Below are 26843 nucleotides of genomic sequence, written 5' to 3'. Positions count from 1 at the left end.
TTACATTCAGCCTCGATGACTGGCCGAACATGGACCACGGTGGTCGTGGTGGTGGGGTTTTCACGGCCTGAGACATAAATTTCTAAAAGGCAAATTTATCTGAGCATCACATTTCGTGTACATGAAACGTGACGTATGTGACGTTCTTCATAAAACACAAGAACCATTACAGCAAAACAAAGTTTTAAAATGAAATAAAAATAGAAAAATAAACCTAAAATAAAATGGATAAAATGCATGAAACAGGGATGAACAGATGTTATGATAAAAAGCAGCAAATAAAGTTTTTATCCTGCTTAAAGCAGCAACATTTCAGCAGACCTGCAGGTTTCTGGGAGTCTGTTCCAGAAACTGAACTCTGGCTCCAGGTTTACGTCTGACTCTGGGACCAGGAAGTAGACCGGACCCTGACGACCTGAGGAATCCAGTTGGTTCATAACAAACCAGAAGGTCCTGAATGTATTTTCATCCTAAACCATTCAGATCTTTTTAAACTTACAGCAGGATTTGGAAGCCAGAGTAAATATCAGAAGACTGGAATTATATGATCCATGTTCCTGGTCTTAGTGAGGACTGGAGCTCTGATCCATGTTCCTGGTCTTAGTGAGGACTGGAGCTCTGATCCATGTTCCTGGTCTTAATGATCCAGGTTCCTGGTCTTACCGAGGACTGGAGCTTTATGATCAGGTTCCTGGTCTTAGTGAGGACTGGAGCTCTGATCCATGTTCCTGGTCTTAGTGAGGACTGGAGCTCTGATCCATGTTCCTGGTCTTAATGATCCAGGTTCCTGGTCTTACCGAGGACTGGAGCTTTATGATCAGGTTCCTGGTCTTAGTGAGGACTGGAGCTCTGATCCATGTTCCTGGTCTTAGTGAGGACTGGAGCTCTATGATCCAGGTTCCTGGTCTTACCGAGGACTGGAGCTCCATGATCCAGGTTCCTGGTCTTAGTGAGGACTGGAGCTCTATGACCCATGTTCCTGGTCTTACCGAGGACTGGAGCTCCATGATCCAGGTTCCTGGTCTTACCGAGGACTGGAGCTTTATGATCCAGGTTCCTGGTCTTAATGATCCATGTTCCTGGTCTTACCGAGGACTGGAGCTTTATGACCCAGGTTCCTGGTCTTACCGAGGACTGGAGCTTTATGATCAGGTTCCTGGTCTTAGTGAGGACTGGAGCTTTATGATCCAGGTTCCTGGTCTTAGTGAGGACTGGAGCTTTATGATCCAGGTTCCTGGTCTTAGTGAGGACTGGAGCCTTATGATCCAGGTTCCTGGTCTTTGTGAGGACTGGAGCCTTATGATCAGGTTCCTGGTCTTAGTGAGGACTGGAGCTCTATGATCCAGGTTCCTGGTCTTAATGATCCAGGTTCCTGGTCTTAGTGAGGACTGGAGCCTTATGATCCAGGTTCCTGGTCTTAGTGAGGACTGGAGCCTTATGATCCAGGTTCCTGGTCTTAATGATCCAGGTTCCTGGTCTTAGTGAGGACTGGAGCTTTATGATCAGGTTCCTGGTCTTAGTGAGGACTGGAGCTCTGATCCATGTTCCTGGTCTTAGTGAGGACTGGAGCTCTGATCCATGTTCCTGGTCTTACCGAGGACTGGAGCTTTATGATCAGGTTCCTGGTCTTAGTGAGGACTGGAGCTTTATGATCAGGTTCCTGGTCTTAGTGAGGACTGGAGCTCTGATCCATGTTCCTGGTCTTAGTTAGGACTGGAGCTTTATGATCAGGTTCCTGGTCTTAGTGAGGACTGGAGCTCTGATCCATGTTCCTGGTCTTAGTGAGGACTGGAGCTCTGATCCATGTTCCTGGTCTTACCGAGGACTGGAGCTTTATGATCAGGTTCCTGGTCTTAGTGAGGACTGGAGCTTTATGATCCAGGTTCCTGGTCTTAGTGAGGACTGGAGCCTTATGATCCAGGTTCCTGGTCTTAGTGAGGACTGGAGCTTTATGATCAGGTTCCTGGTCTTAGTGAGGACTGGAGCTCTGATCCATGTTCCTGGTCTTAGTGAGGACTGGAGCTCTGATCCATGTTCCTGGTCTTAGTGAGGACTGGAGCTCTGATCCATGTTCCTGGTCTTAGTGAGGACTGGAGCTTTATGATCCAGGTTCCTGGTCTTAATGATCCATGTTCCTGGTCTTACCGAGGACTGGAGCCTTATGATCCAGGTTCCTGGTCTTAGTGAGGACTGGAGCCTTATGATCCAGGTTCCTGGTCTTAATGATCCAGGTTCCTGGTCTTAGTGAGGACTGGAGCCTTATGATCCAGGTTCCTGGTCTTTGTGAGGACTGGAGCCTTATGATCAGGTTCCTGGTCTTAGTGAGGACTGGAGCCTTATGATCCAGGTTCCTGGTCTTTGTGAGGACTGGAGCCTTATGATCAGGTTCCTGGTCTTAGTGAGGACTGGAGCCTTATGATCCAGGTTCCTGGTCTTAATGATCCAGGTTCCTGGTCTTAGTGAGGACTGGAGCCTTATGATCAGGTTCCTGGTCTTAGTGAGGACTGGAGCTCTATGATCCAGGTTCCTGGTCTTAGTGAGGACTGGAGCTCTATGATCAGGTTCCTGGTCTTAGTGAGGACTGGAGCCTTATGATCAGGTTCCTGGTCTTAGTGAGGACTGGAGCTTTATGATCCAGGTTCCTGGTCTTAGTGAGGACTGGAGCCTTATGATCAGGTTCCTGGTCTTAGTGAGGACTGGAGCTTTATGATCCATGTTCCTGGTCTTAGTGAGGACTGGAGCTTTATGATCCAGGTTCCTGGTCTTAGTGAGGACTGGAGCTTTATGATCCAGGTTCCTGGTCTTAGTGAGGACTGGAGCCTTATGATCCAGGTTCCTGGTCTTAGTGAGGACTGGAGCCTTATGATCAGGTTCCTGGTCTTAGTGAGGACTGGAGCTCTATGATCCAGGTTCCTGGTCTTAGTGAGGACTGGAGCTCTATGATCCAGGTTCCTGGTCTTAATGATCCAGGTTCCTGGTCTTAGTGAGGACTGGAGCTCTATGATCAGGTTCCTGGTCTTAGTGAGGACTGGAGCTCTATGATCCAGGTTCCTGGTCTTAGTGAGGACTGGAGCTTTATGATCCAGGTTCCTGGTCTTAGTGAGGACTGGAGCCTTATGATCCAGGTTCCTGGTCTTAGTGAGGACTGGAGCTTTATGATCCAGGTTCCTGGTCTTAGTGAGGACTGGAGCCTTATGATCCAGGTTCCTGGTCTTAGTGAGGACTGGAGCTCTATGATCCAGGTTCCTGGTCTTAGTGAGGACTGGAGCTCTATGATCCAGGTTCCTGGTCTTAGTGAGGACTGGAGCTCTATGATCAGGTTCCTGGTCTTAGTGAGGACTGGAGCTCTATGATCCAGGTTCCTGGTCTTAGTGAGGACTGGAGCTCTATGATCAGGTTCCTGGTCTTAGTGAGGACTGGAGCCTTATGATCAGGTTCCTGGTCTTACCGAGGACTGGAGCCTTATGATCCAGGTTCCTGGTCTTAGTGAGGACTGGAGCCTTATGATCCAGGTTCCTGGTCTTAATGATCCAGGTTCCTGGTCTTAGTGAGGACTGGAGCCTTATGATCCAGGTTCCTGGTCTTAGTGAGGACTGGAGCCTTATGATCCAGGTTCCTGGTCTTAGTGAGGACTGGAGCCTTATGATCAGGTTCCTGGTCTTAGTGAGGACTGGAGCTCTATGATCAGGTTCCTGGTCTTAGTGAGGACTGGAGACTTATGATCAGGTTCCTGGTCTTAGTGAGGACTGGAGCTTTATGATCCAGGTTACTGGTCTTAGTGAGGACTGGAGCCTTATGATCAGGTTCCTGGTCTTAGTGAGGACTGGAGCTTTATGATCCAGGTTCCTGGTCTTAGTGAGGACTGGAGCTTTATGATCCAGGTTCCTGGTCTTAGTGAGGACTGGAGCTTTATGATCCAGGTTCCTGGTCTTAGTGAGGACTGGAGCTTTATGATCCAGGTTCCTGGTCTTAGTGAGGACTGGAGCTTTATGATCAGGTTCCTGGTCTTAGTGAGGACTGGAGCTTTATGATCCAGGTTCCTGGTCTTAGTGAGGACTGGAGCCTTATGATCAGGTTCCTGGTCTTAGTGAGGACTGGAGCTTTATGATCCAGGTTCCTGGTCTTAGTGAGGACTGGAGCCTTATGATCCAGGTTCCTGGTCTTAGTGAGGACTGGAGCCTTATGATCAGGTTCCTGGTCTTAGTGAGGACTGGAGCTTTATGATCCAGGTTCCTGGTCTTAGTGAGGACTGGAGCTTTATGATCCATGTTCCTGGTCTTAGTGAGGACTGGAGCTTTATGATCCAGGTTCCTGGTCTTAGTGAGGACTGGAGCCTTATGATCCAGGTTCCTGGTCTTAGTGAGGACTGGAGCCTTATGATTCAGGTTCCTGGTCTTAGTGAGGACTGGAGCTCTATGATCCAGGTTCCTGGTCTTAGTGAGGACTGGAGCTCTATGATCCAGGTTCCTGGTCTTAGTGAGGACTGGAGCTTTATGATCCAGGTTCCTGGTCTTAGTGAGGACTGGAGCTTTATGATCCAGGTTCCTGGTCTTAGTGAGGACTGGAGCCTTATGATCCAGGTTCCTGGTCTTAGTGAGGACTGGAGCCTTATGATCAGGTTCCTGGTCTTAGTGAGGACTGGAGCTTTATGATCCAGGTTCCTGGTCTTAGTGAGGACTGGAGCTTTATGATCCATGTTCCTGGTCTTAGTGAGGACTGGAGCTTTATGATCCAGGTTCCTGGTCTTAGTGAGGACTGGAGCCTTATGATCCAGGTTCCTGGTCTTAGTGAGGACTGGAGCTCTATGATTCAGGTTCCTGGTCTTAGTGAGGACTGGAGCTCTATGATCCAGGTTCCTGGTCTTAGTGAGGACTGGAGCTCTATGATCCAGGTTCCTGGTCTTAGTGAGGACTGGAGCTCTATGATCCAGGTTCCTGGTCTTAGTGAGGACTGGAGCTTTATGATCAGGTTCCTGGTCTTAGTGAGGACTGGAGCTTTATGATCAGGTTCCTGGTCTTAGTGAGGACTGGAGCTTTATGATCCAGGTTCCTGGTCTTAGTGAGGACTGGAGCTCTATGATCCAGGTTCCTGGTCTTAGTGAGGACTGGAGCTCTATGATCCAGGTTCCTGGTCTTAGTGAGGACTGGAGCTCTATGATCCAGGTTCCTGGTCTTAGTGAGGACTGGAGCTCTATGATCAGGTTCCTGGTCTTAGTGAGGACTGGAGCTCTATGATCCAGGTTCCTGGTCTTAGTGAGGACTGGAGCTTTATGATCAGGTTCCTGGTCTTAGTGAGGACTGGAGCTTTATGATCCAGGTTCCTGGTCTTAGTGAGGACTGGATCCGCCTCGTTCCGGACTAACTGCAGCCGTCTGGTGGACTTTGGAGAGACCTGTAAGGGCCGTTCTCCAGTAGTCTACTAAAGCTAAGTGCAGAAATTCTGCTGAGTCATCAGTACTTTAATCCTCCAGATGTTCTTTGAGCGATAAAAGGGAACTTTACGTCTTTTGATGTGTTTTATGAATCTAAACCTTTACTCCCAAAAACGCAAAAAGTTTCTCTAAATGGAAAGCAGATCTATCTTTCTAAATATCCTCAAAATGTGTGTTCCAAACATGAACCAAACGCGTTGTACGCGCCTGAATGCGCACCCTGCAGACCCTGTGATGCGTGCACCTGGTCAAATCAGACCTCCACGTCTGGAGTCCCATAAATCAACACTGTGCTGAAAGATGAACCAGAATGCTCTGAAACGCCATCAGCATGGGCTCTCTACTACAGCAACGGCAACTAACGTTGCTGTAGTAACTAACGTTACTACAGCAACGTTGTAGTTGCCTGAAGTCCAGGTCTGAGTCCAGGTCTACACCAAGATTTCTTTGTCACCAGTTTTTAACGGAGCCATTGGAAGCTTATCGCGGACTTTTACTTTTTATCTTCAGTTTAGAGGTTTTTTTGTTTTGTTTTTTAGCTGAAGGAAGTTCTGAAACATCCAACCTTTAACATGATCAATGCATCTGATCAGCTTGGATCCTGTTATGTAAATGTGTGTGTCTTCTGCATATATAATTGTTTTTCATCATTTGAGTGGAAGCGTGTTGATGTTGAACAGCAGAGGTCTCAGGATGGCGCCTCGGGAAACTCCACAGGTTATTTCAGTTCGCTCAGATTTATCGTTGCGTTTAGACACAAAGTAGTCCCTGTCTTTTAGGTAGAACACAAACTATTGAAATGCAGTGTCAGAAAGCAGTTTTTCAGGCTAGTCTAGTGAGATGTTCTAGTTTCGTGTGTGAAATGCACAAAGTAGCAGCTCCTGTAGATCAATAACACATGCAGAAAAATGATGTTACTGTTGAAAGAGGCTGCGTCTGCTGGGCAGAGGTGTCTAAAGTAGAAGTGGAAGTAAAAATAAAGTAGAAGTCCTGCCATGTTTTGGATCTACCCATGCATTTAGAACAGGTGTTTTCACCAACAGGCTCTTCTACCTGAGCTGATTCAGCTGGTTTAGTGACTGGTTGGAAAGAGCTGCTGGACATTACTTCTACCTCTACTTTATACACCTCTGCTGCTGGGTTAGATCTAGGAAGATTGAAGGATTTATTGTCCATATTCACATTGTCCATGTGAATATAAATAAGTTTTCCATGTGGGACTTGGTTGTCCAGTAAACCATGTGGCCCTCTGGTCTTTGTGGACAAGGCAACGCATTGTCCTCCGGCCTACGTAGATCAGGGAACCAAGCTGCCTTTTGGGCTGTGTAGATCAGGGAACCAGGTCACCCTCTGGTCTCTGTAGAGCCGGGAACCATGTCAGCTTCCGGCCTGTGTAGGTAAGGCCATGCGTTGCCCTCTGGCCTGTGTTTTCTCTTTTTCATGGTGGGAAGTGTGGCCCGGGAGGGAGGGGGTGGAAAAACAATGCATGGTGTTTTAGGTGGGGTTGTTTTACGCTGTGATTGGGAACGTCCTGCTGACAGTTTACAGTAGCCGTGACATTGCCGTTACCTTTATTCAAAGTCCTCCATCTGCAGCAAGCCCTCAGGAAGCCCCAAGCAGGCCCACATGGGCGGTCCAGGGAGGAGGGAACGAGCCCTGTTTGAATTGGCAGACGCTCCCCTCTCGGGGAACTTTTGCTGCCTCTGCAGAAAGGCCGGTGGCGTCGGCTCTGGCGGGGCGGCGGTGATTCAGGGGGCAGGATGGGTTCTTTCCACCTCTCCTCCCTTTCAGGAAACACATTTCTCTGTTTCTTCCCTGAGTTAAAGCAACGGGATCTAAATGAGCAGAGGCTAAAGCTAAACATGACAATCCAGCCGTTTCCATAAAACACTTCAGCCGAAGTGTCGTGTTCTCTAAAACGTAATCTATTTTTATTTTCCCATCAGTGCTGGGGGGATTCAGTCCTCACAAGCCAGTAATTAAAAAATGCTTGATCTAAGGTTGGGGAGGAGCAGGGTTTAAATGCAATTAGAGCAAAGCTCCCATGAATTTGGACCCAGTTACAGTTTTTGGACTGTGTCATTATTTGTTTAATCAGGGGAATTATTATTTGCTAAATATGTATCCACGGATATTTAAAGGGAAGCAATTTAATTCTGCCGGAGTGAATATTAATTTGTAAGTGACCTGTTTTGTGTCCCTCCACTACTGGCGTCATACTTAACTCAGAGGTGTGTGTCTGTATGTGTACACGCACACACACGGCAGTCATTAACCAAAAAGCATCAGATCTGATTTTATGATTATTTTTGAAGGTTGTTCTGGAAAAAAGAGTGGGGTTTTCATCTTTGTGTTGAATAATTTGCCATGTTTCTCTTTTTCCACTCTACCCCTTTCACCTCACTGCATCCTGCCTCTTCCTCCTCTTCTTCTTCTTCTTTATCTTCTTCTTCCTATGTTCCTTCCTCTTTATTTTGCTTCTTCCTTTTTGGTCTTTTCTCCTTCGTCTGCTTCTTCTTCCTCTTCTTTTTCTTTTCTTTTCTTCTTCACATCATCCTTTTCTTCTTCTTGGACTTCTTATTTTTCTTCTTCTCCTTCTTTTTTCTGTTCTTTTTGCCCTTTCCTCTTCTGTTGCTTCATCATCGTCATCCAGCTGCAGATTGGCGAGCCAGCCAGGAGACTCCTGTGGTGACGTCCTGAGGATTCAGAGATCAAAGTAAGTGACTCTCCTGCACGGCAGCAGGTAGACAGGTCGCTTTTATGCCTTAGAGAAGTGTTTTAATGCCATGAAATGATCAGGCTTGTTGGCATGGAAAGCAGCTTCCTGGTGCATGTCATGCTGGCCAGTCTGTGGGATCCTGGTCCAACGGGAACCGTGAACTTGCACGGCAGACTAGCCGAGCAGTCATTACTCCACGTGTGGTGTATAAACACATAGAAAACAAACAGACTCCACTTTGCAGGGCTCTTTCAAAGCCGACAGTGTCGTGTAAACACAAGCCGGTTTAACCTTCACGCAGGAAAAACTTGCTCTTTGTTTTCCAGTCCCCGTGACCTTGGCCAGATGTAGTAGTTTAAATCTCTCTGGTTCTGCTCATGTGGATGATGTTGACTTTTAGATGGAAGCTGTGTTCAATCCAAATCTTTTACAGAGGATTTAAAGAAGAATTTTATTTGTAAATATTTATTTTCAAGGCGTCACATATGAATGAATGCTCATTTTCTTGTTTCAGGCCGAGTGTTGGGGAGGGAGGGAGGGAGGGAGGGGTGTTGAAACCCGTATTTTTAATAAAGCCCAGCTGCTGAATGATCAAATGGAGTCTCTAATTAAGGCCTGAGTGTACACCCATGTAAAATTCTCTGTGGAATGCTAACAACCTGTGATATTTCCAGAGGAATTTGCAGCACAGGTCTTGGAGAAGGGAGACAGGAGCTCAGAGAGAGGAGGGGCAGCGTTCATGTTGGCGAGCCAGCATGTTGTTCACATCCGTGTCAGATTGAGGCTAATGAAGGACAGACTGATCCTTGGATGCAAGCCTTAAGTAAATGATCCCTCTTTGAATATATTAGAGCCCCATAGAAGCGGCGTGCCTCCCCGCTGAGCCCACGCCGCTGCACAGGTCCTAACCACAGTCATGGTATTCCATCATGTCGTATCCTGTTCAACCTCCCTTCAGTTTGTTTTACATCCATTTAGATGTGAGCTTCTACACACAGTTATCATTTCCAGGTTGGTGCGTCTGCAAAACACTTTGATAGTAAATGGAAAGTTTGAGTGTTGTCATTTGTTGATGTAAATGAGCTTTCTGAAATTTTTTCCCCACCCTCTTAAGAGGGATGGCATTTACATAACAAGCTGGGTTTGAGGCTCATGCAAATTATTCACGCAGACAAACCTGCTTTTTTTTATCTCAAATTTCTCTTTTTCTTTTATCTTCAGTTTCCGCTGGAAACGTGGGCTAATCCAAATTTTTAAAAACAATCACAAATAGATGAACAGTGAAAAAAAAAAAGTTAACAATAAGAATCAAAGCTTACTGAAAGTTTTCCCATGTAATTTATAGCAATGCGCCGTGTGTAGAAATGATTCCTGAACTTGTTTTACAGCCACACGGCTGAATATTAATTCTACAAGTCAGAGATCTGACTTTGTGAGTGCAGCCCTGCTAAGCCGCTGCAGCGTCCTGCTGCTGATAAATACCTTTCAGCTCCTTTCACGGCAGACTGAAACAATGTCGTTTGATTTTTGCTGATGCAGCATGTGTACTTCATAGATGGATGGATTGGATGGATCCAATTAGCTATGGTCAATGCTCAAGTATTTAAGCTGACAGTGGAAGTCTGGTGTGAAATAGCTTTAATTTAACTTCTTTTTTTCTTTTTTTTTATCCCTCTGCGAAGTACTTTAAAAGCTCATAAAGAGCAAATAGTGAGAAAAGCAGTTGATACAGATCTGCTTTACAGCTTTGGCACGTTAGACAGGAGAGAAAATAACTTGTTTCCAGCAGGTGAAGTCGGCTCTTACAGGATGATGAAGCGACAGAGATCCATTCAGAGGCCTCACGCTGCTCAGGCTACACGTGCGCTGCAGACTACACGTGCACACAGCGTTCTGACGGGTCACACCCACCACGCTGACCACTGTTTGTAAACATCAAGCGGCGACATGAAGCACATTTGCCCGCTTGCACTGAGCTCGCAGACAACTTGACAAGCAACAGATGTGTCACACAGGCCAGTATCAAATCATCCGTCCAGCGCAGACTCGTGCACGCCATCAGACGTGTTTGCTGTGATGAGGTGGCGAGCGCTCCTGGCAGATGAGACAAGGCAGCGCCTCTGCTGCTCCCAGCTTCCTGTCTGGAAAAGGACAGGCCTGTTTGTAGGCTGCTTTGACACTCGCAGTGGCTTTGTCATGTGGGGGTGCTTGCTGCAGCTCTGATCACATGAACACACAGCATTCAAAGGACGTCACATCAGCCGTGTGACAGGTAGGCTCCCAACGAGACAACAGCCAGAAGGGATGTCCTTTTCAATACTCTGTACGAGAACAAACGCAAGACACAAAATAACATCATATGACACGGCCGTGAATGCTTTCATGTTGTCTGTTTTCAGTTTGTAAGATGCGGGTTTAATGCTGCTCTGCGGATCCCAGCAGCCTGTGCAGAGTCCCGGCGCCGCGTCCACTTCGTGCTAACGGATCGTTGTGTTTGACAGTGGGAGGAAAAAGGGCAGCAGACGTTAGCTTTACATGTTTATGACATTCTGAGGAGCTTTAACTGGCAGCATAAGCAAATAATGTGGCTTTCTTTTTGAGCTGCGGGGAGAGAAATGGGAATTTATCATCAGAACAAGTGAATGAAGCAACAGCTGCTTGACTGAGCATGTACATTCACTGTCACCTCACATCTGTTTACCACTCCCACAGCCACACAAGTGTTTATATCCACGGTTGTAATTGAGCTATTTTCCCGAGGGCAGCCATAACCCACACTAACTTATATTCCAACTCTCCATTAGAGCGTGGGGGGAAGTTTTCCTGATGGTAATCACGCCCTGCAACACTGCTATGTAAATATGGCTTATCAGCTTTGCCAATTTGGTTAAGTGGGATGTACGTGGGTGATTCACACATCCAGCTCTGCGGCTCTGACACAGGCCACATGCAGTAGTTGTTATTAAACACAGGTGACGCTGATTCTTAGCAAGCAGTTTGCAGAAACGGCGTAAGCATGAAAATGACGAGGTCAGACGAACACTGCAGAAGAGAGGTAAAAGTCCTGCAGGGTCATCCTCCCGCTGTGAAGGTAAACTCAACTGTCTCCATCCAGCGTGCACAGTTTATGGAAATGAGAATATCTAGATCTAAAACGCACCATTTAAATATTCAAATGTTAACACCAAACAATAAAATGCATTATGGCTTTCAGTATTTGCATACAACTCTGTTTGCTACTGAGAGCTGTGGATAAAACAAGGAAGGGACACGGAGCAACAGCGAGGGGAGGATATGGAGGACAAACAAAGCCTTTGTCTGCAGGTCATAGGGAAATAACTCACGATAACTGCTCCGTTTAACAATTATGTACGTCCCACTGTCAGGGCAATTAAAGGTTAAGGCCTCCAGGTCCCAACCGAACACGCTCGGACTGGTCTACGTTTGTAGTTTCAGGTTTAACCAGGACTTAAACAGAAAACATTGATATTTAAAAGTCCCAGTATAGTTGGGAAGGTTATAACAGAAGGTTAGATTGTTTAAGGAAGTAGGAGAGTGTACCTGAGAGGAGATCAGATAAACACAGCAGCATGTAAACTGACTTTCACCAGCATTTTCCATTTACAACCACACAATCATCAGCTGCTTTAAATAAATGATACTGACTCTGGTTGGCGTAAGCAACGACCGACAGGGTCCCACTGGAAAAGCGTTTACCCTGGAAAAGTCCAGAGTCCGGGTGGAATTCCAGCTTTTCAGAAAGAAAACAGTTTACAGATGAAAAGTCAATATCTGACTTGACTTTTCTTATTTCTTCATTTTAGTCTGAACTTTATCACATAAACTTTCCTGTAACTTATTCCAGTAGTCTCAGGATGTTTGGCTGGCTTTCATCACCCCATCAGACCCATTAAGGTCCAGGTTTTGGAGAGAATCCGTCCCTCCATCAGACCCGTTTCTACTGATCTTCAGTCCAGTTCTTTGGTTCATGCGACATACTTCATTCTTTTCTGGCTATGTTTCCATGGAGACCGTATCCGACGAGTCTTTGGCAGACAGTAGGTGGATCATCTGAAGATCCAGATGCACCTCTCAGGTCCTGGTTTCAGATCTGTGCTGACAGATAAACAAGTAAATAAAAGTAAAAACAAAATATTCTTGTTTTACACGGAGCTGAAAAACTGTTGCTTCAAAACGTCAATAAAGAAACCAAATAAAGGAAGTTCTGAATCTTCCAAGAAACAATAAACACACTGCAGATGAAGGATGGAGAGATGGAGACAGGGATGAGGAAGAGGAGAGATGGAGTAAAGGGTGATGAAGAGGAGGATGGAAAGTGATGAGGAAGAGGAGGGATGAAGGGTTAGTCTTCATCCTGGACGTCCACTGACCACAGTGAGGGACACCAGTCCACACTGGGACATGTGCAGACGTGGGAGTGGCGAGTGTTAACTCCATATGCTGCGTGATGATGACTGTGATGAATAATTCAGGGATGAAGGAGGCTGCTACTCGACGCCATTGGTGTTTAAATTTAGCCGTGTCATCGTCCAGCAGCCTGATTAATCGCTGATCAGTCCTGACTATACGTCTCCGTGAAATATCTGTCTTCTGTCCACACCAGTGTTTCTCAGTCCTCAGGCCCCCCCGCATGTTGTAGACATGTTCCTCCTCTAGAGACCTGAGTCACATTACTGAACTTCCTCATCAAGTTCTTCGCAGCCTGTTAACGAGCCTTTATTTAATCCAGGTGTGTTAAGGTAGGGTTGCCTATAAAACATGCAGGGGGGGGGGACGACACTGGTCCACACGCTGCAAATGGGAAGTGGGTGGATTTTCAGTCCAAAAATTCCCAAAAGCAACAGAAGAAAATGGTCATTAAATGCACCATTTGCAGGTGGAACAAGTTTCTGGTTAGTCCCTGGTTAGTTTGTAGTTAGTTCCTGGTAGAGCTGGGCGATATGACCAAAACCTTGTATCCCGATATAAAACTGTGTGTGTAACAATGTGTCAGTCATCAGTTATGTGTCTGATGTTGCTTGGCAACGGCAGCAGTGATCTCCGTCCATCTGGGGGAACTATGGCCGTATGACGTTTCAAGGGTAAATACTTGTTTCAGCGTTTACATCTGGAGTTTATTCTGAGCTTTCGCCTCCACTTGATGCTGCTTTTGCTGCTTTTGCTGCTTTTGCTGGTTGACTCTATTCTTTATTGTTTTCTTTATCCTGATTCTTGTGCAGGTGATAAAATGAGTTAGTTGTGTCGGAGTCCGTTGTTGGGACTGTGAGCTAGTCTGTTGTCGGTTCCACGTCGGTCTTTTTATATCCAAACCCCGCATCCATGCGACAGAAATTTCCCTTTTATGAACAAACTCATCGGTTTGGGTTGGCTGCTCATCTTTTAGTGAATCATCCTGCTCTGAAACACGTCTGCTACCGTCTTTTTCCATGTTTGTTTATATATCACAGCGTGCATGTCGTAAAGCACATCTCGATGTAAAATACTGTAGTAAAGCACCTTATTGTGGCGTAAACAATAGAGCCTATATGAAACGATGGACATTTTCTATCATCCAAACGATATATATCGTCATATCGCCCTAGTTCTGGTCAGTTGGTGCGTTGACAAACCAGATTCAGATAAATCCAGAAGGACGCTGCCATGTTTCTATGCTTTCGTGAGGCACCAAACAGGACGAAAATCTCTGCATAACTGCTGTATTCCAACTTTTTTAAGTTTTATTTTCTCCCATGAACTGATTAAATGTCTCTAGTATTTCCTCATTGACTGCAGAGAACATTCTTTTTATTGAATTATTAATGCGTATATTGAATTATTGAAGGGAGATAATTTCTGATCAGATTAATATTAACTCCCTGTGAAATATTAATGACTAGTGTTAAAAATGATGATCTAACGGAACCATTAATTTAATCATAAACAGACATAGTGGTGGTGGCGGCACAGAGCTGCTTCGGCCCATTTTAATCATGTTTCCCATGAGGTTGGTGAATATGAAGTATTACAGCACCCTACTTTGTTCTGCTCGTGTCATTGGCCAGTCCTGCCCCGGGGCTGAGGGCCACGTCACCGAGGGGGGGTCGCCAACGTTTCCTCTGTCACCTTGTCCATAGATGACCTGAACTAGGGCCAGAGGGAAAGATGCAAAGATGGTTTGGTGTTTTAATGTGGAGCTGCTGGGTTTAGCAGCTCTGTTGATGGGCTGCAGTCCAAAAATTGGCTTAATCTTTTATCCCCCCCCTTTTATTTAACCTTCCTGCCACAATCTCCACAAACTCTTTACATTTAATGATATTCAGTAAAAAATTATTGTTGCTTTTGTAGAAGATATATAATTCATAGTCAGCAACTCCAAAATGTGGTTGATTATGTTTTACATGTTAAGGCCAGCAAAGAATAAAATATCCTGAAAGATTTGATGGGTGGAGATAATTATTCCATGTTTTACATTTAATTTCTTTTTGAATAAAGATCTGAGTACAGTTTTCCCCGTTGGTCCTCTAGTAGTTACCCCTGCTGGTCCTCCAGGCTCCTTTTGTTTTTCAGTGCATCTCCAGCTCATTAGTAATGGAAGCCCATCAGGAAACCAGACCACCTTCTGGAACTCCCATCTGGTAGAAACTTCAGGACCTACAAATAGACCGTTTCCCTCATATTCCATTTCCAGTGGTTTCCTTCATATTCCTCCAATAGTTCCCCCTGCTGGTCTTCCAGCAGTTCCTACTGGTGTTCCTCTGCTGGTCTTCCAGCAGTTCCTACTGGTGTTCCTCCAGCAGTTCCTACTGGTGTTCCTCTGCTGGTCTTCCAGCAGTTCCTACTGGTGTTCCTCCAGCAGTTCCTACTGGTGTTCCTCTGCTGGTCCTCCAGCAGTTCCTACTGGTGTTCCTCCAGCAGTTCTTACTGGTTTTCCTCCAGCAGTTCTTGCTGGTTTTCCTCCAGCAGTTCCTACTGGTGTTCCTCCAGCAGTTCTTACTGGTGTTCCTCCAGCAGTTCCTACTGGTGTTCCTCCAGCAGTTCTTACTGGTGTTCCTCCAGCAGTTCTTACTGGTGTTCCTCCAGTAGTTCTTACTGGTGTTCCTCCAGCAGTTCCTACTGGTGTTTCATCCAGCAGTTCCTACTAATGTTCCTCCATTAGTTCCCCCTGCTGGTCCTCCAGCAGTTCTTACTGGTGTTCCTCCAGCAGTTCCTACTGGTGTTCCTCCAGCAGTTCCTACTGGTGTTCCTCCAGTAGTTCTTACTGGTGTTCCTCCAGCAGTTCCTACTGGTGTTTCATCCAGCAGTTCCTATTAATGTTCCTCCATTAGTTCCCCCTGCTGGTCCTCCAGCAGTTCTTGCTGGTTTTCCTCCAGCAGTTCTTACTGGTGTTCCTCCAGCAGTTCCTACTGGTGTTCCACCAACATTTCCCCCTGCTGGTCCTCCAGCAGTTCCTACTGGTGTTCCTCCAGCAGTTCTTACTGGTTTTCCTCCAGCAGTTCCTACTGGTGTTCCTCCAGCAGTTCTTGCTGGTTTTCCTCCAGCAGTTCCTACTGGTGTTCCTCCAGCAGTTCCTACTGGTGTTCCTCCAGCAGTTCCTATTGGTGTTCCTCCAGCGGTTCTTACTGGTGTTCCTCCAGCGGTTCCTACTGGTGTTCCTCCAGCAGTTCCTACTGGTGTTCCTCCATCAGTTCTTACTGGTTTTCCTCCAGCAGTTCCTACTGGTGTTCCTCCATCAGTTCCTACTGGTGTTCCTCCAGCAGTTCCTATTGGTGTTCCTCCAGCAGTTCCTACTGGTGTTCCTCCAGCAGTTCCTACTGGTGTTCCTCCAGCAGTTCTTACTGGTTTTCCTCCAGCAGTTCTTACTGGTGTTCCTCCAGCAGTTCCTACTGGTGTTCCTCCAGCAGTTCTTACTGGTGTTCCTCCAGCAGTTCCTACTGGTGTTTCTCCAGCAGTTCTTACTGGTGTTCCTCCAGCAGTTCCTACTGGTGTTCCTCCAGCAGTTCTTACTGGTGTTCCTCCAGCAGTTCCTACTGGTGTTCCTCCAGCAGTTCCTACCGGTTTTCCTCCAGCAGTTCCTACTGGTGTTCCTCCAGCAGTTCCTACTGGTTTTCCTCCAGCAGTTCCTACTGGTGTTCCTCCAGCAGTTCCTACTAATGTTCCTCCAGCAGTTCCTACTAATGTTCCTCCATTAGTTCCCCCTGCTGGTCCTCCAGCAGTTCTTACTGGTGTTCCACCAACATTTCCCCCTGCTGGTCCTCCAGCAGACCCTACTGTTTTTTTTTTTTTTTCCAGCAGTCCTCCCTGCTGGCCCTTCAGGGTTAATTTGTTTCTTTTGGTATATCCAGCTTATTAATGATGGAAGTCCATCAGAGAACCAGACCAATCTCTGGAACCTGCGTCTGGGTGAAACCTCAGGAACTACATATAGACCATTCATTGTACCGGTGTCCCTCGGTGGATTAAAGTCCACCAGCTGCTTTAGGAAGTGATGCCCGGCACCTTGTCCTGATTAAAATGATGATGGTCTAATTAACTTGACCTCGGTGTCAGTATACTAAATGACTGATTGGTCGCCACTTCCTGTTTAAAAACCTTTTGTCTCCTCACAATCCAAAAAAATGACTTTTTTTTCTTTCTTGCAGGAAAATGCTTCAACCCCGTTTGATGAGATTTGCTGATGGCAATTATTTCATACAAGCTAATTAAGTCTCTTTTTCTCCAGCATCCTCCTCTACTTTCCTCCAGGGATTCATCATGAGGATAAAACCTTTCATTCCTTCAATTTACGTTTTATAAACGTTGGAAAGCATTGAATGTTATTTCAGACATCTTCATGGATCCATTTAGGTCCTTTTGTCTTTGGATCCTTCATTTCCGTTCGTTCAACTTCGATCCCTTCAGTTTCTGTCCATTTGATCCCTTAAGTTTCTGGTCTCTTTGTCTCCAGTTGCTTCGTCTCTGGTCACATTAGGTCCCTTTATGTCTCTACATCTTCAGTGCCTTCTGATCCCTTTAGGTCACATCTTTTCCAGTCCATTTGTCTCAGGTCGTTTCAGCTGCGGTCTCTTCAAGTCCCTTAATTTCCATTCCCTTCAGATATTCAGAAACCTTTCGTCTCCAATCCCTTGATCTTTCAGTCCTTTCAGGTCCCATTGTCTCTGTTCCATCCTGGTATCAGTAGTCTCTGGTCCCTGCATTGTCAGTCCCTCCAGATCCCTCCAGATCTCTTCATCTGTGGTTTCTTTGTCTCCGGTCTCTCCAGTGCCTTTGCCTCCTGTCCTTTTGGCTCTGGCTGTTTCAGCTCCATGTTCAATCTGTCTCCGGTCCCTTTTGGTCCCTCCAGGTTCCTTTAGCCTGTGCTAGTATAGGGCTCGGTTCAGGCTTTAAAGCCAAATCTTCCTCCATCATGAAAATGATTAGAAAAGCAAACTTTGCTGGAGTTTGCATGTGAACCTTCTGTCTGATGGACTGAAAGTCCAGAATGAAAGAAAAAAGGACAACAAGTTAAAAAAATCTTTAAGGACTGAAGAAGAAACTCTTTTTGTTCTTGTCTCCTTCAGCTGCTGATTAAGGTCTGCAGGGAGATAATTACGCTTTAGTGGACTTAATGAAAGGAAAACTTGTCTTTTCTTGTGGAAAGAAGGGCAGATTTTCTTTGTTCTGGTATCTGCAGACATCTTGCAGAGAATTGGTTTTGTTTTAAGGTTGCAGCCTCCCCTCCCTCTCGCGGCGGTCTGTGGCTGATATGACGGATCTGTGAATGGATCCAGAGCCAATCAGCTTCGTCTCGCCAGACTTCAATGCCGGTATTCTGGAGAACATCACGTCAGGTCAGCAGGAATATCTGATGATCTGAATAAAAGGCAAATGGCAGGAGATCCTCGGTGTTGAACCTTGTCTTGGTTTGTTGGCCATCCAGTGACCCAGCATGTCAAACATGAAAGGAATTTATGACAAACACGAGCACCATATGTGACTTGAGATACTCCTGACACACACTCCTGACTGGAAGTGTGGACAGTGCCGTTACCAACACAGCCCCACCCAGTAATCCAGCTCGATCTGACACCTTCGGATCCGTCTGTGGTTATTATTTCCCTCTGATGATTGGCTTAAACAATGTAATAAGCAACCCCCACCCCTTCTGCTTTAACCCCTTACTTTCCCACCTAGTGCCCCCATCTACCTCAGCCTCACATGACAATGGCATCTCTGACTGGCCACCTTGCCACGTGTCACTCAGCTTCTGATGTATCTCAACACGTTATCCTGTGTTTTTCTGGGACCCCTCCTTCAACCCTGCATTCACCTGAAGGAAACCTGGACATATGGATGGTGAGGATGTTAGGATGTGAGAGAGTATTTAGGAAGCAAGTTGTTGGACATCTATAGATGTTGTTGGACATCTATAGATGTCCAACAACAGCTATAGACAGCTATAGATCCTGTTTACAGCTGCTCCACCTGGACGATTGCAATGTGTGCTTTTTTTCCTTTCACTGAGAACATTTAACCAAAAAATGACCCACATAAGTTAATTAAATGTAAAAGTTTGAATAGTTTGAATTTTAATTAATTTTTAGGTGGTAATTAAACAGTCTTCATGCAGAGCAGAAAGGTTTTAGTCTGTGTTTGATCAGTATCCTGAGAAATAAGCAGTTTAACTGATACAACTGGGATTTTACCTTCTGACGGGGTAAATAAAGACAATCATTCAACTTCTGGTCTCATTAAGGACTTTTCTCAGCATTAAAAAAGTGTTTTCTACCATTTTTTTCATGTTCCACTGTCTTTTTTTGTGACTAGTCTAATTAAAAGGCGTCAGGACATGTAGGGCTCTCAGGACCGGTGAGGCTCCAGGACAGGTAAGGCCCTCGGCAGGTCTTCACCTCCAGGTTTAATCTGGAGCAAGGCAGCGGTTTTTCTCGTGTTTAGACCAGATACCTGGTTTCATCTCAGCTGGTTTTTCATGCACAGCCTCATGTTCTTCACAGCTGCTACCTCCACCTCCAGCTAAACCGTCTGAATCAGTGATGATAAACATGATGAAAGTCTTAAGTCTGTAGAGACTGATTGATCAGACTTGTGTATGTTCTGTAAGTGATTTACAGGATGAGTGTAGCATGTAGGGTGCAGTGTGTGCATCAGACACTGTGTATCATGATTATTTGGGTGGGTATTAAGTGAAGGAGTCGGAGTTGCTCCTCTTCAGTCTGCAGGGTAAAATGAATGTGTTTCATATTAAAAGGTGACGGGATATGGGGTTGGGGAAGACCTGGAGCCTAAGTGAGAGAGAAACCTGATGTGGGAGTTGATCAAAGCTAACACGGTGGGATTAACTGGGATATCTCTCTGTTACCTGGTTAACTCACCCAGACATTTAGATTCTGGATAAGTGGTACTACGAAGCTAGTCATCAACTCTGTAATCCAACTCAGGGTCTTGACAATGTTGATCAGAGTGCACTCACAAAGTTTTGCAGCGTCTCAACAATGACAGACATGCAGAAACCCTGCAAAGCAGCTACTTCACCGTGGAGGAGCAGACATTTAGAAATGTGAAAAACTATTTGCATCATCCAGGCCAAAAGCAGCAGTCAGGAAGAAATGCTATTAATGCATAAATTTATGATATTATACAAAAGTAATTTATCAGAAAGTATAAACATACATTGATGTTCGTCCTGTTCACTCAGTTTAACTTTTTTCCGGACCAGATGTTTCAGACGGAACTTTCTCACTTCCTTTCCTGCATATTTTCCATTCAGTTTCTTCTGAGGCCCTCTCCTGTGTGCAGCGTTTTGTGTTGGAATTCCTCACCAGGATGAAACAAGTAGTTGTGGTTCCATAAATTCCTGGTTCTGTATGTGTGAACATTATTCCCAACATCGTTTTTTTCCTGGTGGAGCTAAATGGACTCGGGAACAAGATAAAAATAAATAAAAAACATGCTTCAACACTCTGATATAAGACTTTATTTCCTCATCAAATGGACAAATCTGTCCCTAAAAACTCTTCTAAGCTCCTCTCATGATCACTGCACCTGCATTAAGAGAATGGCATTTTCAGAGAGATCAGATTGGTCAGATCCCATTTTCCAAAATATCAGATTGGTCAGATCCCATTTTCCAAAATATCAGATTGGTTAGATCCCATTTCCCAAAATATCAGATTGGTTAGATCCCATTTTCCAAAATGTCAGATTGGTTAGATCCCATTTCCCAAAATATCAGATTGGTTAGATCCCATTTTCCAAAATGTCAGATTGGTTAGATCCCATTTTCCAAAATGTCAGATTGGTTAGATCCCATTTCCCAAAATATCAGATTGGTTAGATCCCATTTCCCAAAATGTCAGATTGGTTAGATCCCATTTTCCAAAATGTCAGATTGGTTAGATCCCATTTCCCAAAATATCAGATTGGTTAGATCCCATTTTCCAAAATGTCAGATTGGTTAGATCCCATTTTCCAAAATGTCAGATTGGTTAGATCCCATTTTAAAAACTGTCAGATTGGTCAGATCCCATTTTAAAAACTGTCAGATTGGTTAGATCCCATTTTAAAAACTGTCAGATTGGTCAGATCCCATTTTAAAAACTGTCAGATTGGTTAGATCCCATTTTAAAAACTGTCAGATTGGTCAGATCCCATTTTAAAAACTGTCAGATTGGTTAGATCCCATTTTAAAAACTGTCAGATTGGTCAGATCCCATTTTAAAAACTGTCAGATTGGTTAGATCCCATTTTAAAAACTGTCAGATTGGTTAGATCCCATTTTAAAAACTGTCAGATTGGTTAGATCCCATTTTAAAAACTGTCAGATTGGTCAGATCCCATTTTCCAAAATATCAGATTGGTTAGATCCCATTTTAAAAACTGTCAGATTGGTTAGATCCCATTTTAAAAACTGTCAGATTGGTCAGATCCCATTTTAAAAACTGTCAGATTGGTCAGATCCCATTTTCCAAAATATCAGATTGGTCAGATCCCATTTTAAAAACTGTCAGATTGGTTAGATCCCATTTTAAAAACTGTCAGATTGGTCAGATCCCATTTTCCAAAATGTCAGATTGGTTAAATCTCATTTTCCAAAATGTCAGATTGGTTAGATCCCATTTTCCAAAATGTCAGATTGGTTAGATCCCATTTTCCAAACTGTCAGATTGGTCAGATCCCATTTTCCAAACTGTCAGATCCCATTTTCCAAACTGTCAGATCCCATTTTCCAAGAGATCGGACTGGTCTAATCTCTTGGAAAATGCCTAATATAAACGGGCGGTGCTTTTTATACTGGTTGCGTTCTTATCCAGTAAATAACCTGCTCTGGAACTGCTGTTGAGCATAAGTTACTATGGTGATTTACCCTGGTAACCATGGTGATATACCCCAGCAAGAATTGATCCAGCGTCGTTGTACAAGGCATAAAGTTGCCTTTACAAAAAAAAGAAAACCAGTTCCATGGTACAGACCTCTGTTCTGTTTCCTGCTCTGAAAAACAAGTCCTACACCAGCACCAGCTCCGCTGGGCCAGAACAAAGAACCAGTTTAATCTGTGACTGGAGACAGGGTCAGACAGAACCAGAACAGTGCCATTAAAGTAGCTGAACGGGATCCCGGTCTGCTCATGTTGGGGCTCTTAGTGTTCAAACTCTTGAACACTGTTTACAATCTGTTTACCTGCTGTTTACAGTCTGTTTCTGTCTTTTCAGTGTGTTTGGATGTTTACACACTGTTTGTTTGCATGTTGTTTACAGTCTGTGTGTTATTAATTTGTTTGCATGTAGTTTCGTTTGTATATTATTTCTTCTATCTGTGTGTTTAGTCTGTTTGGGTGTTTACAATGGTTGTGTATTTACACACTGTTGCTCACGTGTCGTTTACAGTCTACGTGTCGCTTACAGTCTACGTGTCGTTTACAGTCTACGTGTCGTTTAGTCTGTCTACGTGTCGTTTACAGTCTACGTGTCGTTTAGTCTGTGTCGTTTAGTCTGTCTGCATGTCGTTTACAGTCTAAGTGTAGCTTACAGTCTACGTGTCGTTTACAGTCTACGTGTCGCTTACAGTCTACGTGTCGTTTACAGTCTACGTGTCGTTTACAGTCTACGTGTCGTTTACTATCTGTCTGCATGTCGCTTACAGTCTACGTGTCGTTCACAGTCTGTCTGCATGTCGGTTACAGTCTACGTGTCGTTTACAGTCTACGTGTCGTTTACAGTCTACGTGTCGTTTAGTCTGTCTGCATGTCGTTTACAGTCTACGTGTCATTTACAGTCTACGTGTCGCTTACAGTCTACGTGTCGCTTACAGTCTACGTGTCGTTTACAGTCTACGTGTCGCTTACAGTCTACGTGTCGTTTACAGTCTACGTGTCGTTTACTATCTGTCTGCATGTCGCTTACAGTCTACGTGTCGTTCACAGTCTGTCTGCATGTCGGTTACAGTCTACGTGTCGTTTACTGTCTGTCTGCATGTCGTTTACAGTCTACGTGTCGTTTACTGTCTACGTGTAGCTTACAGTCTACGTGTCGTTTACAGTCTACGTGTCGTTTACAGTCTGTCTGCATGTCGGTTACAGTCTGCGTGTCGTTTACAGTCTGTCTGCATGTCGGTTACAGTCTACGTGTCGTTTACAGTCTGTCTGCATGTCGGTTACAGTCTGCGTGTCGTTTACAGTCTACGTGTCGTTTACAGTCTGTCTGCATGTCGGTTACAGTCTGCGTGTCGTTTACAGTCTGTCTGCATGTCGGTTACAGTCTGCGTGTCGTTTACAGTCTGTCTGCATGTCGGTTACAGTCTGCGTGTCGTTTACAGTCTACGTGTCGTTTACAGTCTGTCTGCATGTCGGTTACAGTCTGCGTGTCGTTTACAGTCTGTCTGCATGTCGGTTACAGTCTACGTGTCGTTTACAGTCTGTCTGCATGTCGGTTACAGTCTGCGTGTCGTTTACAGTCTACGTGTCGTTTACAGTCTGTCTCCATGTCGGTTACAGTCTGCGTGTCGTTTACAGTCTGTCTGCATGTCGGTTACAGTCTACGTGTCGTTTACAGTCTGTCTGCATGTCGGTTACAGTCTGCGTGTCGTTTACAGTCTGTCTGCATGTCGTTTACAGTCTACGTGTCGTTTACAGTCTGTCTGCATGTCGGTTACAGTCAGCGTGTCGTTTACAGTCTGTCTGCATGTCGGTTACAGTCTGCGTGTCGTTTACAGTCTACGTGTCGTTTACAGTCTATGTGTTGCTTACAGTCTACATGTCGTTTACAGTCTGTCTGCATGTCGTTTACAGTCTACGTGTCGTTTACAGTCTGTCTGCATGTCGGTTACAGTCTGCGTGTCGTTTACAGTCTACGTGTCGTTTACAGTCTGTCTGCATGTCGGTTACAGTCTGCGTGTCGTTTACAGTCTGTCTGCATGTCGGTTACAGTCTGCGTGTCGTTTACAGTCTGTCTGCATGTCGGTTACAGTCTGCGTGTCGTTTACAGTCTACGTGTCGTTTACAGTCTGTCTGCATGTCGGTTACAGTCTGCGTGTCGTTTACAGTCTGTCTGCATGTCGGTTACAGTCTACGTGTCGTTTACAGTCTGTCTGCATGTCGGTTACAGTCTGCGTGTCGTTTACAGTCTGTCTGCATGTCGTTTACAGTCTACGTGTCGTTTACAGTCTGTCTGCATGTCGGTTACAGTCAGCGTGTCGTTTACAGTCTGTCTGCATGTCGGTTACAGTCTACGTGTCGTTTACAGTCTACGTGTAGCTTACAGTGTACGTGTCGTTTACAGTCTACGTATTGTTTACAGTCTGTCTGCATGTCGTTTACAGTCTGCGTGTCGTTTACAGTCTGCGTGTCGTTTAGTCTGTCTGCATGTCGGTTACAGTCAGCGTGTCGTTTACAGTCTGTCTGCATGTCGGTTACAGTCTACGTGTCGTTTACAGTCTACGTGTAGCTTACAGTGTACGTGTCGTTTACAGTCTACGTATTGTTTACAGTCTGTCTGCATGTCGTTTACAGTCTACGTGTCGTTTACAGTCTACGTGTAGCTTACAGTGAACGTGTCGTTTACAGTCTACGTATTGTTTACAGTCTGTCTGCATGTCGTTTACAGTCTACGTGTCGTTTACAGTCTACGTGTCGTTTACAGTCTGTCTGCATGTCGTTTACAGTCTACGTGTAGTTTACAGTCTACGTGTCGTTTAGTCTGTCTGCATGTCGTTTACGGTCTACGTGTCGTTTAGTCTGTCTACGTGTCGTTTACAGTCTACGTGTCGTTTACAGTCTACGTGTCGTTTACAGTCTGTCTGCATGTCGGTTACAGTCTACGTGTCGTTTACAGTCTATGTGTCGTTTACAGTCTACGTGTCGTTTACAGTCTACGTGTCGTTTACAGTCTGTCTGCATGTCGGTTACAGTCTACGTGTCGTTTACAGTCTGTGTCGTTTACAGTCTACGTGTCGTTTACTGTCTACGTGTTGTTTACTGTCTACGTGTCGTTTACAGTCTACGTGTCGTTTACAGTCTACGTGTCGTTTCAAATCTGTGCATGTCGTTAAGGTGGAACTCTGACCCTTCATCTTTACGGTCTCTGTCATGGTTTTCAGTGTAATAGTCTTTGTTTATAAAAGAACTGCCAAATAAAAACGATAAAATCTGCTGTCGGCCTCTTTCAGCTGAGAAGTGAGTCATACTTTAGATCTTCCTGTGTTGGAGCGTTGACACTGACTTGGAAAATATTTTGCACACACCCACCTAAAAACAAGCAGCAGTGACCCCGTACGCTGATATGACTGACCGCACAGCTCTGCTACGCCCGCTTTGTGTTTACACAACGCTCTGAACAGGCATCCTTCAGTCATGAGGTGTGTTGGACTTGTCTTTGTTTAATCCCATCAGCCCCTTCAGGCCTAGGTCTGATAATGTAAATTCATTCAGATGCTGGGACAAAGTGGTCCAAACTGGGCTGTAAAGAACCAGCAGACAGCTCTGGCAGGCTCCTATTGACAAGCATTGAGCTGAGCATGAATTAATATGGTAATGATGTGTGAAGGTTCATTAACGAGTAGCTGCAGATACAGTATTAAGCATGCTCAGAGTAATTAATGGAATAACTTTACTTAGTGGTAAATATTCATGGGTCCTCATCTTTTTTTGTGTGCAGTGTGGAGAGAGGATAGCCTGTCCATTAGAGCAGCTGAAGAGCTGTCCACACTGAATGCAGCCTTTTTGTTGGGATTGGGCTCGTTTCACTGGAGGGGTATTAATTCATATTTTGAACATACGATCTTTCAACAAAAGCCAAAGGCACTGATAACATACCTGGGACTAGAGAGCACATTGTGAAGCTGCGACCTCTTCACAAAGAGGGAAGTCCACTTCACAGGCTTGTGGACGGAACGCACAGTGGTTCATTAGCATAGCAGAAAACCCTTCTGCTCGTACATTTCCTCTATGGAAACCCACAATGATGCTTCTGGTATTTGCCTAGAGAATAAAACCTGCTGTTTGGATCATCTGATCCTCTAAAGGCATCGCCGTAATGTCGCACTCAAGCCTCCTGCTGCTAAGATGAGACATTTCTTTGTCAGAAGTCATTTGTTTTTCTATTTTCCACCTTGTTTAACACAATAGACACGAGGCATCATCTGGAGACTTTACAGGAGAACCTTACAAAATGCTGCTCGCTTTCCTTTGTCTTGTAAAACGGTGCATTTTGATTCATCCTCTCAGCTCAGGCCTCTTACGGAGCATGCACATAACCCACCTAGGTGGGTAATTATCTCAACCAGGAGTTGTTCTGTTCCCTAAAATCTCCATGCGGGAGTGTGTGATAGGCTCGGTTTTCCCAAGCAGGCAAAGCAGCGTGTGCTTGTTTATCCTCGCCCCGCCGTCTCTGTCCCCCCCGCTGCTCTAAATGGCAATATTACGGCCCTGTGCTGTTCCAAATGGAGACAATTATCTGTTTAGGTATTACAAGATGGGCATTATATTACAGGCAGGGAAAGAAGTCGTACCTTTTCTCTCCAATACAAGCGTTCCATCATTAAAATGATGGAACATTTATCTAAATGGATGTTATGCATTGTGTAAACTCATTTAGCTCCCGGGGCTCTCGCAGGTGATGGGAATTAATGATGTTTAGTAGTTTGAAACAGAAAATATCTGTCATTTGTCACCACCTGCCTTTGATTTAGGATTCCATTGATGATATGTTAATTGAAGAGTAATGAATCACCATAATGGGGCAGTTATGTGGGAACGGTCCGTTTTGGCTGATTGTGGAGGCCTCGCTGGCGTTCAGAGCGAGCCGCGTGTTGACTCGTGTTTTCAACGAGGACGTTTACTGTAATTAATGCTGAAACAGGGCGAGTTGGGCCGGGCTTATCTCTGCTCACCGGGCTTTAGAGATACATTTCCACAAACCCACGGCCACAGTTTTGACTGCCAAATATAAACGGCACAAAACGAGGAGCGGGAGTTTGGCTTCTTCTCTTTTTTTTTTTTTCCTCTCCTTTCGTTTGGATATGCTTTAATGCTTTTATTCAAATTCACCTGTGATAGCGCCCCACAGTCACTTCTCAGCTCACCATAAAAATAAGATTTTGTTTCCTTGTCTGTGTTTTTTCCATCTTCCTTTGCCTGGGTTGACTGCTCGGTTGGGAAAGCTCCTTGCATGCAGATCAGAGCTGCTGGAGGGGGGCGCGGGGGGG

General features: G+C 45.1%; 1 protein-coding gene across 1 annotated transcript in view; it reads left to right on the top strand.

Moving 5' to 3' along the window:
• The window catches only part of foxp1b (forkhead box P1b), a 169166-nt gene that overhangs the window by 52856 nt on the left and 89467 nt on the right, over positions 1-26843 (top strand). The window contains 1 exon segment of the mRNA XM_079241660.1: positions 8085-8147. The gene's annotated coding sequence lies outside the window, so the exon portion shown is untranslated.

This window comes from Telmatherina bonti (genome assembly GCF_933228915.1).
Source record: "Telmatherina bonti genome assembly, chromosome: 6".
In the NCBI taxonomy this organism is placed as follows: Eukaryota; Metazoa; Chordata; class Actinopteri; order Atheriniformes; family Telmatherinidae; genus Telmatherina; species Telmatherina bonti.
The sequence above is the reverse complement of the archived record's forward strand: the minus strand, read 5'-3'. Positions and strand labels throughout refer to the sequence as shown.